The 10091-nt window shown below is 43.4% G+C and overlaps 1 long non-coding RNA gene across 4 annotated transcripts; it reads left to right on the plus strand.

Moving 5' to 3' along the window:
- The first annotated feature begins 859 nt into the window (after positions 1 to 859).
- LOC117200590 (uncharacterized) lies at positions 860 to 8474 on the plus strand. Of its 4 annotated transcripts, none has more exons than XR_004482186.2 (4): positions 860 to 1139; positions 3359 to 3546; positions 3972 to 4048; positions 6726 to 8474. It is a non-coding gene; the product is annotated as an uncharacterized LOC117200590 (long non-coding RNA). The 4 variants fall into 4 exon arrangements; XR_004482185.2 differs by having other exon boundaries at positions 3359 to 3501; positions 3951 to 4048; XR_007479881.1 differs by having other exon boundaries at positions 3359 to 3501.
- Positions 8475 to 10091: the final 1617 nt, after the last annotated feature.

The following is a 10091-nucleotide window of genomic DNA, read 5'->3' on the forward strand; positions in this document are numbered from 1 at the left end:
AGGGGATTCTCAAACCTCTGGTTGTTCCCTAGAAGATTCAGAGCAATCCAGGAAGCAAAATGAGGATGAGGGAGCTCAGCGATTGAAAATGAGGAGCACCTCTCACTGTGTTACAAGAACTCCTTAATGTGGGTTTTGAAAATTACCATACCTTAGTTAAATGTGAGTGTGGTTTTTGAAACATGGCCTTCAGTGAGCTAGAAAGTCCATGAATGCTAAAAAAATTAGGAAATGATCTGTGAGTGTTTCAAAGTTAGAAAGACACATCACTCAGCGTGTTGTCTTCCAAGAGCCTTGGTCCTTGTGTCTGTCAGTAGAGGCTAGGTTATGCTGAAGTAACAAATAGCCCCCAAATTTCAACAACTAGACACAATCAAGGGTCACATTTTGCTCATGCCCATCACAGGTCAGCAGGAACCCAGGATGGAGTGGCTACCATTTTGAATTGCTGGTCACCACGGCAGAGCAATTTGCCTGACCCCTCCAACCACAAGGAGGTTAAGAATGGCAATGCCACCTGGTACCTGAACCAGGGACATCCAGAAACAATTAGAGAACCATGCTACCATAATCCTAGTTACCAGAAAGCCAGCCAAAGACAGAGCTCCAAGCACAGACACTTGAGTTTTCTATATCCCATTTTCAGGCTTAGGCAGATGCATGAGGACGTTAGTAGCTATCCCAAGTACCACAGATCTTGTGCCACCTCTATAGTCCTGGATCCCTTGCCAGAAAGGGAAGCCTTGGCTATCTGTGAGAGTCTGCGTGTGTCACCCAGTGTGTGACTCATCCATTCTCCGGTACTCTGTCCCTCCCACCTCAGGAGCTATTGCCAAGCAGGATTTGCCTGTCCGGCTGCAGGGCCCCTGCGTATGGGGCTGGCTGCCGGTGCCAGAGCAAGGCCAGCCTGAATGCCTCAGCCTGGGGAGCCACCATTCAGGGCTAAATTGACAGCTCAGAGATACAGGAGTTCAGCCTGCTAATTTGCTGCAAGATACGGCAAAGGAAAGCCACTGACACCTGCGTCTCCAGCTGCCAGGAAGTGGGGCGAATTTGCCAGTGACTTTGTCGTTGTCTAGCCACAGTGAGTAGTCCCATGTTCCTCCTCCTCCAAGGACTTCCTTGGGAGAATTTCAGAGGTGAGCAGCCAATTATGATTCTACACTTTCGAGGTTTTGTAATTTGAACATAGGGAGTAAGTATTCAAAAAGAATTTGGTAACCTGGGGGCACTTGACATAATTCAATAAGAGCACTAGTCTGTATGAAAATATTTTTGCTTTTACTGATTACTCTCTGCTTCTCTGATCCCATGCAAATATCAGAGTCCAGGAAACTGGAATCTTTAAAGGAATTATTTTCATCTTCTCATGACCTGAAAGTGATTAAGTACAACTACAGAAGCTAATTCACTTTTCTAACCATTATTTTCCCTCATCACACTTTGTAATGTTTTATCTATAATTTTGACTTATTATCAAGACATCACCAGCTTTAAAGTCTCCTTGAATACAGAGGAATATTTTTACACCTTCACATGCACAGATACACACACACACACAAATCCTGCACTTCCAATACTAACCTATGGCATTAAGAATTCCTGATCTTGGACATTATTTTCCTCAGATCAGACTTTCTCAGGAGGAATATAAACTTTGGAGAGATTTTTCTTGGCTCGTAAGCTTGTCTGCCTTGCGTTGTTCTTTGCACGGGGAGGGTGGGGGAGGACACATAGACATCTCCCTGTCCATTTCCTTTCATGTCCTTCCTTAAAATATTGTTGGAATTGATGCTTATCTCTATCCCTTCCTTTTTCTGAAGGATTCTTTGTCAGTATTTGTTGAGTGTGAATTTTGAAAGTTTAGTTCTGCTTAGAAACTTTTATCCTTTGAATCTTGAGTTTTTCCCCTCTAAAGTAAACTTGCAGATTAAAGAGTGAGGCTTGAATGGACCTCACCTTATTTGGATTTATTAAATTTTCCCTACAAAGTTCATGCATATTCTTACAGTTTGGAAAAATCAGCTTATTTGTAGCTCGCAGAAATGATTTCAGGTACATTGCTGGGCAAATGTTTAGTTTTAAAAATTGCAAAACTTAAAAGACAGCAAAAACTATTTTCTGTCTTTAGGGATTGTATCCTAAGATCATACAGACCCAAATCCCTTTCCAAAAGTATTTACATGATAAAGAGTTATGGCATCATTGTCTTTTTACCCAATAAATGAAATTTTAAAACAGAAACCAAGACTCTTATTCAAATATGATGGGATCAGGGGACAGCTCTAAGCCTGGTGACTGCCTGGTGTTTCTAGAATTGGACATGGGAGCAGAGGCACAGGGGTTGGGAGTGGAAGTGTTTTGCCTGGGTCCAGGCAATAACCGATAACGGGGAGTAGTGTCTATAGACAATCATATTTCTAAATATGTCTAAAAAAATAGAACTAACTTATAGTCAGTCTACTTCTATTGTCAGCAAGTTCTGGTGATTTTAAACCACATCAGTAATAAAATACTCCTCCCCACTGGGGCAAACCACTCTCATCCCTCCCCACCCCAATCCCCTGGTAAGGCGCCTGCTTTGTGCAAGATTTGACTTAATTCACCAGTGGCAAAACAATCTACGTTAGAACACAGTGACTGCACGCTTCCACAAAGCCACACTTTAACATATGGTCTACTTTCTTGAATCCCACTCTCTTGGGAATGCATGGCTTCTGTTTTTTTAAAAATATATTCCTCTTAATGTAATCTTCATCTCTCAAGTCAATAAACCCTCTGTTGTTGTTTTTAATTTAGGGATGAGGTTATAGAATTTTATCACCTCTGCATATTATTCCTGAATCTTTTGACTGCAGTAAACAAACTCCTAAGTCACACTACTTTAAGCCCTGAAGGTGATTTTATGATGATGATACTGGGGTATCTCATAGAACCCAGGGCATGAAATACAGGATCTTAGAAATACAGGATTATAAAGAGTACCACCAGGATGCTCTTTATAACCTTTGTTTTTCTTGGTGTATCTACTTCATTTGGTGCTATTTTTCTTTCTGTAGTTGGGTTGTTCTCAATTCCATTATAGTAATATCACTTGAGAGTTTAAAAAAAAAAAAACCCACTCATCCCTAAATGTTAACAAATAGTGCAATCTAGGTGAAGGGTATGTAGGGTTAACTGTACTATTCTTTCAACTTTTCAGTAGTAATGAAATTATTCAAAATTAAAAGTTTGGGAAAATATTAGTGTCTGAGCCTTACTGCCAGAAATTCTGATTCAGTGGCTCTGGACATTGACAACCAGACCTTGGTAATGTGTAAAGTTGGAAATTACTGCTGTGGGCTGCTGTCTTTTTCAGCTTCTCTAGAAGAGAGTGAGTCCCATTTCTTTCCTGAAAATTCCTGGGATGACGACGCCTGGTCAACCCAGCTTGGGTCAGCTGCCTTCCCCTAACCCAGTCAGCTCCGGACAGGCCCATCGTTCAGCATCGCTGCATGCATGGTAAACCCGGAAGATGTAGGCGGTTTCCAGAAAAGCGTGGGCAGGGTAAGGGGTCAGCTAGGCAAAATGATTAATGATAGTAATAGTAGTAGTAGTAATAGGTGTCCAGTGTATTCCTCCAATAGAAATGCAAATTGAGTCCTTAACCGCGACATTTGAGAATATCTGACTGTTGATAAGCCAAAGCCATTATTTCCTATTTTAGCTATTTTTCAAATTATGTCATTGTTTTCAAAGAATGGAATGATGGAGACTTATTCTTCGTTAGTTTAGTTTTAGTATCACATATAAGTGATAACATACAGCATTTGTCTTTCTCTGTCTGACTTTTTCCACTAAGCATATATACTATGCTTAGCGAAATAATTCTCCATGTGCTTTGAGTAATTGAGTAATTAAAAGCTTTGAGCTTTGAGGAATCGAAAACAGACTACTAACGACAAATCCAGTTATCCTTTTGTCTTCCACAGAACATTTCTTCTGATTTTTCTCGTCACCCCACCAAAGGGCCAATCTAGCAAACCAGGCTATACTCCTAACTTGGGAGGTGAGTACAAAGCAAAGGGGACCCCATATACATGGCCTGTATGTGATATTTCTTTTAAAAAATCACAATTTTATTAATTCTAATCAGAAATGATTTTTTCTTGGTTGAAAGGATTCTTCTCATGCAACCTACTCTCACCTAGCTCCGGTTAGAGATATATTCACACTTCTAATTCTTGGACTTCTGAAATTTTTATTGTCCCTGCAAAACAGTCAGGCCTGTCCGAGGATGTGTGTAAATCAGCCTGAGTGTATTTGAGAGGGGAGTGAGCAGATGAGCTAGCGCTACCCAGCTGCTCCCTCTTTTCCTCCCCTTAAGTTCTCCAACCCCAGGACATCCTCCATGATATCAACAATATCCCCAAATTTCCCACTGTTGCCCCCTCTCTTCCCCAGTGTTAAAAGATCAAGGAATTATGCTACACACCATCCATGTGAGACCTTGGAGATACTGTAGAAGTTAATTTACATTTGCAGGAGGGTCTGAGACAGAGAGAAACAGAGGGAAGGGAACCACAGGGTGAAACGGACAGGGGCACTTAGCGACATGGCATGGCAACTCAGAGTTGGAAGAGAGCCACCAGATACCCAGACATGTGCGGCCAAGTCTTCCAATCCTCTAGCTCCATTTCCCTCTACATCTAGAGAGAGAAGACCAGACAGGGAGATGGAGACACCCACGCTGGGACCTCCACCTTCACAGTGAGACAGAGAGATGCAGAGAGAGGCTGAGGGTTACAAAGAGAGACCCAGCGAAATACAGAAAGAAACAGAGAGAGCAACACACACAGAGACACATAGAGTGACAGAGGCAGAGAGCTGTAGAGAAAGCCTTCCTCCCCGACCCCAGTACATTCGGCTCCAGCAGCCTCTGTGGCTGAGACCTTCTGCAGCAACCCTTGCACAAAAAAGGACCTTGTACAAAAAAGAGGTCTTTTTCCAAGAGGAAAGGACGTGGTCCAGCTTGCAGAGAGACAAGGTTTGTAACTCAGCATTTGCAGATGAGAGAACAAAGCTGTTCCCTGGATTCCAGAGTGACTTAAAGGAAAGAGACTCACCATTTGCCAAGGGGGCTCTACTCAGAGGGGCTTATTGTTCAAGAAAGAGTGAATCCACGATGCAGTTGTCATGAGGCTTTTGGGTCTTGCTGCTTGTCCATTAAAGCTGTGATTGTCTGTTCTTGACCAGGTCATACATTTCAGGAGCGCAGGGCCCCCAGGAGAAATGTGCAGATTCCTGTCTTCTTGTCTCTGGGGAGTATGAAGGACGCTTCCCTCTCAGCGGTGCTGATGGAGGAGGGCATGAAGTGCGGAGAGGATGGAAGCCCCCTGTCTAAGCTGTTCTGTGCTGCTAATGTTTCTCCCCTACCCACTGTCAACATCTATATATGCCATGCTGGGTTTCCACAGGGGGACAGCGGAACCTTGGTCTTGTCAGGGTCTCCAGCTCCATTGCTGTTGGAATCACGTTTATCCCCAGGAAGAGAGCTCTGGCTCAGCTTGGCAGTGGTGGCCTGGGATGTCAGCTGGCTGGATTCTGTGGGTTGCTGAGGGAAGGCCCTCATGAACAGTCACCAACAGTTGGGCCGACTCTAAGTGGGTCATTGCTGGTTCTTCTGGCAAAAGGAATCCAAGAGCCAGTATGTTAAACTCTTCCAAATTTAAATTGATTGCATGGTCAGCCTGGCTTGGGCTTAGATGCAACTTCTTTGGCTGTGAGTCAAGCAAAAAGCACAGAGCTCTTGAGCTAGAAATGTGTTTATTTTAAGTGAAGGAGACTGAAGCCTGGAGTGATGGGTAACAGCTAATCAAGGCTTGAGCCAGAGGTAGAAACCCAAGCCTGCTGGCTTCCAGTGCTGGACTTTCACCTCAAGACCAAGGAGCCACCAAGGGCCTCTCTGCCCCACTCTGACTACGTAAGATTAACCCCGACCAACAATATGGTGTTTTGAAACCTGTGATGAGGAAGGAGAAATACTATATTTCCAGTAGAGAGCTACTCATTTCCTTAACATTGTATGTGAACAAATTCAACATTCAAATCAGGAGCCACCTGACAGGAAGGCAGTATTATAGGTAAAAACCCTTCTAGAAAAAAAACAGAAGAAGAAGCTCCTTTATAAAGCCAGCACACAGGCAGATGTAACAGAAGGAAATTAGTGGATAAAGGAAAAGGGGCAACGGGTAGCCCTTAATTATCCTACCAAGACCCCAGTATTAATGATGTGATATTACAAACGGGAAAGGGAGACTCACTTTGTGAATGAGTAGGGCCTCTCTCTCACTTTTTTAATGACAAAAAACTTCCTCTAAGTAGGAAAGTTTGAGATAGCAAAAGTATAATAATCAGCAGGTAGAAAAATATACAAACCGGGAGAATGAGTCATCTTAAGTGGCATTGCTCATCTTGGGACAACAATTGCACCCTTTTCAAATGAAGTCAGAAAGAAGTTTTAATTTGACATTTCCCAGTATCTCCGTAGGGTCTCTTCAAGGGAAGAGAATGGGACGGGCACAGTCCTGGTTTTCTCAATGCAGAGATTTCAGTATGAAGAAATGTCATTTATCCTGAGTCAACATATTGAAGTGAAGATGGAATCCCATGGAGCTAAATGGTTATAGGATTTTAACTCTGAAAAAACTTTAGAAAAGACTGAGTCCAATTGCCTTGTTTTACAGGTGGGAACACTGAACACGAGACAGACAGACAGACAGAGAGGTTGGCCTTTCATCTGTACTGTGTATTGAGCAATCACATCTAGTATGAAAACACACTCTGCTCAGATATACTCACTCCTTAAGAGAAGATGGCGGGAAAGACGCTCTATATTGGGATTATTATTAATTAAGAAAGGCTCATGGGGGCTTTCCTGGTGGCACAGTGGTTGAGAGTCCGCCTGCCAATGCACAGGACACGGGTTCGTGCCCCGGTCTGGGAGGATCCCACATGCCGCGGAGCGGCTGGGCCCGTGAGCCATGGCCGCTGAGCCTGCGCGTCCGGAGCCTGTGCTCTGCAACGGGAGAGGCCACAGCGGTGAGAGGCCCGCGTACGGCAAAAAAACAAAAAACCAAAAAAAAGAAAGCCTCATGGATGCTAACAGAGAAACTCTGGAATCATCTGGGAATCCCTTGAAGAAGCTGAGCCTTCTCTCCTGCTACCCACAGCCCAGTCTGCCCCATCCTGAAAGGTGTCAAGGAACTGCACGGATCAGGCTGACCATGGAAGACCCAGGGTGGAGACAGACGCAATGTCCCGTTCACACCTCACCAAGGAAGTGACTTGGTCAGGCGGCTCAAGGAGAAACTGGTGGTAACAGTGTCTAAGGCAGATTCTTGGGTAGAGCACCTAGTACTTGGTAATCCTCAGGAGAGTTATTTAAATTTCTGGGACTTTGGTTTTCCCAACCAGAAACTGAGCTTACCTCATAGGGTTGTTGTAAAGATTAAATGCATAAGTGGAGGTAAAATACTTAGACTAGTACTTGGCAAATAGTAATTGGCCATTAAAATGTTAGCTGTGTTTATTAGAGTACCTGTGAATTCATGCACACACCCACACACACACACCCACAGACACACACACACACACACACACACACACACACACAACCAAACACACAGCCATGACCTTTGGCCTGAGTTTGGATGACACACTCTCATGGAGCTGTTCACTGACAGCTAAATGAAAGTGTTAAGTGTCGGATTCAGTCTCTTTCATCAGGGCTACCAGCCAGCAAAATGTGTGGAAGGATCTCTTCATTCAATGTTTCCAGAGTTGTGATATATGGTTCCCTGCCCTGGAACAGTGTATGTCAGAGAGTGTACATATATACAGGGCACTCCGAGCTCTGCATCACTTTTTGCCTTCTCTGTGAAGTCTTCCCTGACCTGTCCAACAGAAGTGCTGATTCTCCCCACTGATTTCCTACAATATTTATCATCTGTGCCATTCACTGTATAGTCAGTATTTACTGTGTAATATTGTTTATTTACTTTTAGCTTTTTTGTGTGCATGTATTTTCTTTCCCAGATAAGACTGTAAACCTTTGGGGACAGAATTACTCTTGTTACTCACTATGTCACTCACTTTTGTATGTCCAAAGAGCAGAGCAAGGTGCTTTGCACATAGAATATGTTTAATAAAGTCCTTTGATGACACAACCAAAGGTTTGATGATACTGGCTTTTTTAATTTCCAAATGACACAGTACTAAACTAGTGACCAAAATGGAATGACCTATTTCCACAACATCGCCTCCTCGAGCCTCATGACTACAAAAGACGTAACAAAACTCCTTTCACTTATTTCTCCTTCATGCCAACATCTCCTCTGGTAATATTCAAATGGAGGTTTGCCTTGGAATTTGGGGGGCCAGGAAGGTAGGTAGTAAACGGGAGACACTAGAATTGGGATGTGTGGGACTATTTGGGGGTGGGAAGGCCAATCCAACTGGCTACCCTGTCCCAAGTCAGATCAAGGGAAGTTTCCCTCAAGTGGAATTCTATATCTGAATTCCCCACGGCTGTGCACCAAGGTAGAGGCTCAGTAAGAACTCCTTGGGCCAGTCATTAAAAAATAAAACAAAAATACCTTTGGTGTTAAGGTAGGAATTGGATCACGATGTACTGATCAGTATCCTAGTCAGTGTTTTCCAAGTTCAACGTCAGTACAGGCAAAAATGTGGTCGCCTTTTAAAATCAACAAGTGACACAACCTGGCATTTTACCCCCTGCGTTCTAATTACCCCAGTGCAGTAGGTGCAGCAGAGTCTCACGTGGTCATCTGAGATAAAGAGGAGGAATGAAAAGATAAACAAGTGACTCATTTTAATGAATTTGCTTCAGATGAGAGAAACCTGTACTTTCTCTTAGACTTGTTTGACGGACCCACTGTGCAGTGAATCCCAGACTTACACAAGCCTTGAAACTCAGGGCAGGTTTACAGTTCTCCCATCGGCTTCTCACCACGGCGGCTGGTTTACACTGGGGCCTCCTGGACTTCCTTTCAAATATGGAGAAGACAGATCCCAGCCACTGATGGGGACCTTGGGAGGTTCCAGAGCCGGCACCAGTGATGGTGGGGCACAGTGGTGGGGAGCCCCGTGCCGACCCTCCTGCAGGGCTGCTGGATCTCCTGAATGCTGTGAGTACACACGCCATGCCAACGCCTTTTCCTGCTGAAGGCAGGATTGTTGTTAGACATATTCCAGAATGGGGAAAATGTGTGATTGATGATGCTACTTTCTGGAATGCTTGCTTCTGCAGGAACCTTCCCTACCATTATTTAGAGATTGGCTAACTCAAGTTTGGAGTATTTCCTCAGTCTCTTTTACATTTGTTTTTCTTTAAAAAGTCGTTTGTCAGGCTCTAAATTGCTCACTTCTAGGGGTGAAAATGCAAAGCACTTTGTTAGGCAGTTAGATTCTCTGTTCTCCAATAGTCCCACTTACTGGATACATTGCATGAGCAAACTAGTTTTCAATCCCTTCCTTCAGGCTGAGTGTAAAGCTATATTTTTCTTTTTTATGAAGCATGCTTTAATAGTCTCTTCTTTTAGTGGGGTTGACAAAGCTGTCCTTATATCAACTTAAAGGGAAACATTTCCTCCGCTTGCTGCTGAAACCTATCTGCTCTCATTTTGAGTAGCCAATATTATGCCATTTGACAGTCTATGTTCCTTAAACTCTGAGGACAATTGTGGGAGCTCTAAAATGTGCATTTTAAGATGCTATTCTTTTTTAGTGTCAGCCCTCGAGAGAGCTTTCTTCATGGAGCAGGGCAATTGCTTGTCCTATCAATTTCTTTAACGTCATACAAGTATCAAGATAGTTGGTGACATGCTGGAAGCTTTCCAACTCTGAGGTGATGTGGTTATTCAAACTTATCAGAATTTGAATCCAGACTGCAATTCTCAGAGAAGATATTGAGCTACAAAGACACTGGCTGGATGCCATCTAAAATAACCGAGGATGAGATGTTTCTCATTATAGAAGATCCTTCATATCTTTCTTTTCCCCCAAGGCTCTTTATGAAACTGCTCATCCAT

Source organism: Orcinus orca, chromosome 10 (genome assembly GCF_937001465.1).
Source record: "Orcinus orca chromosome 10, mOrcOrc1.1, whole genome shotgun sequence".
NCBI lineage: Eukaryota > Metazoa > Chordata > Mammalia > Artiodactyla > Delphinidae > Orcinus > Orcinus orca.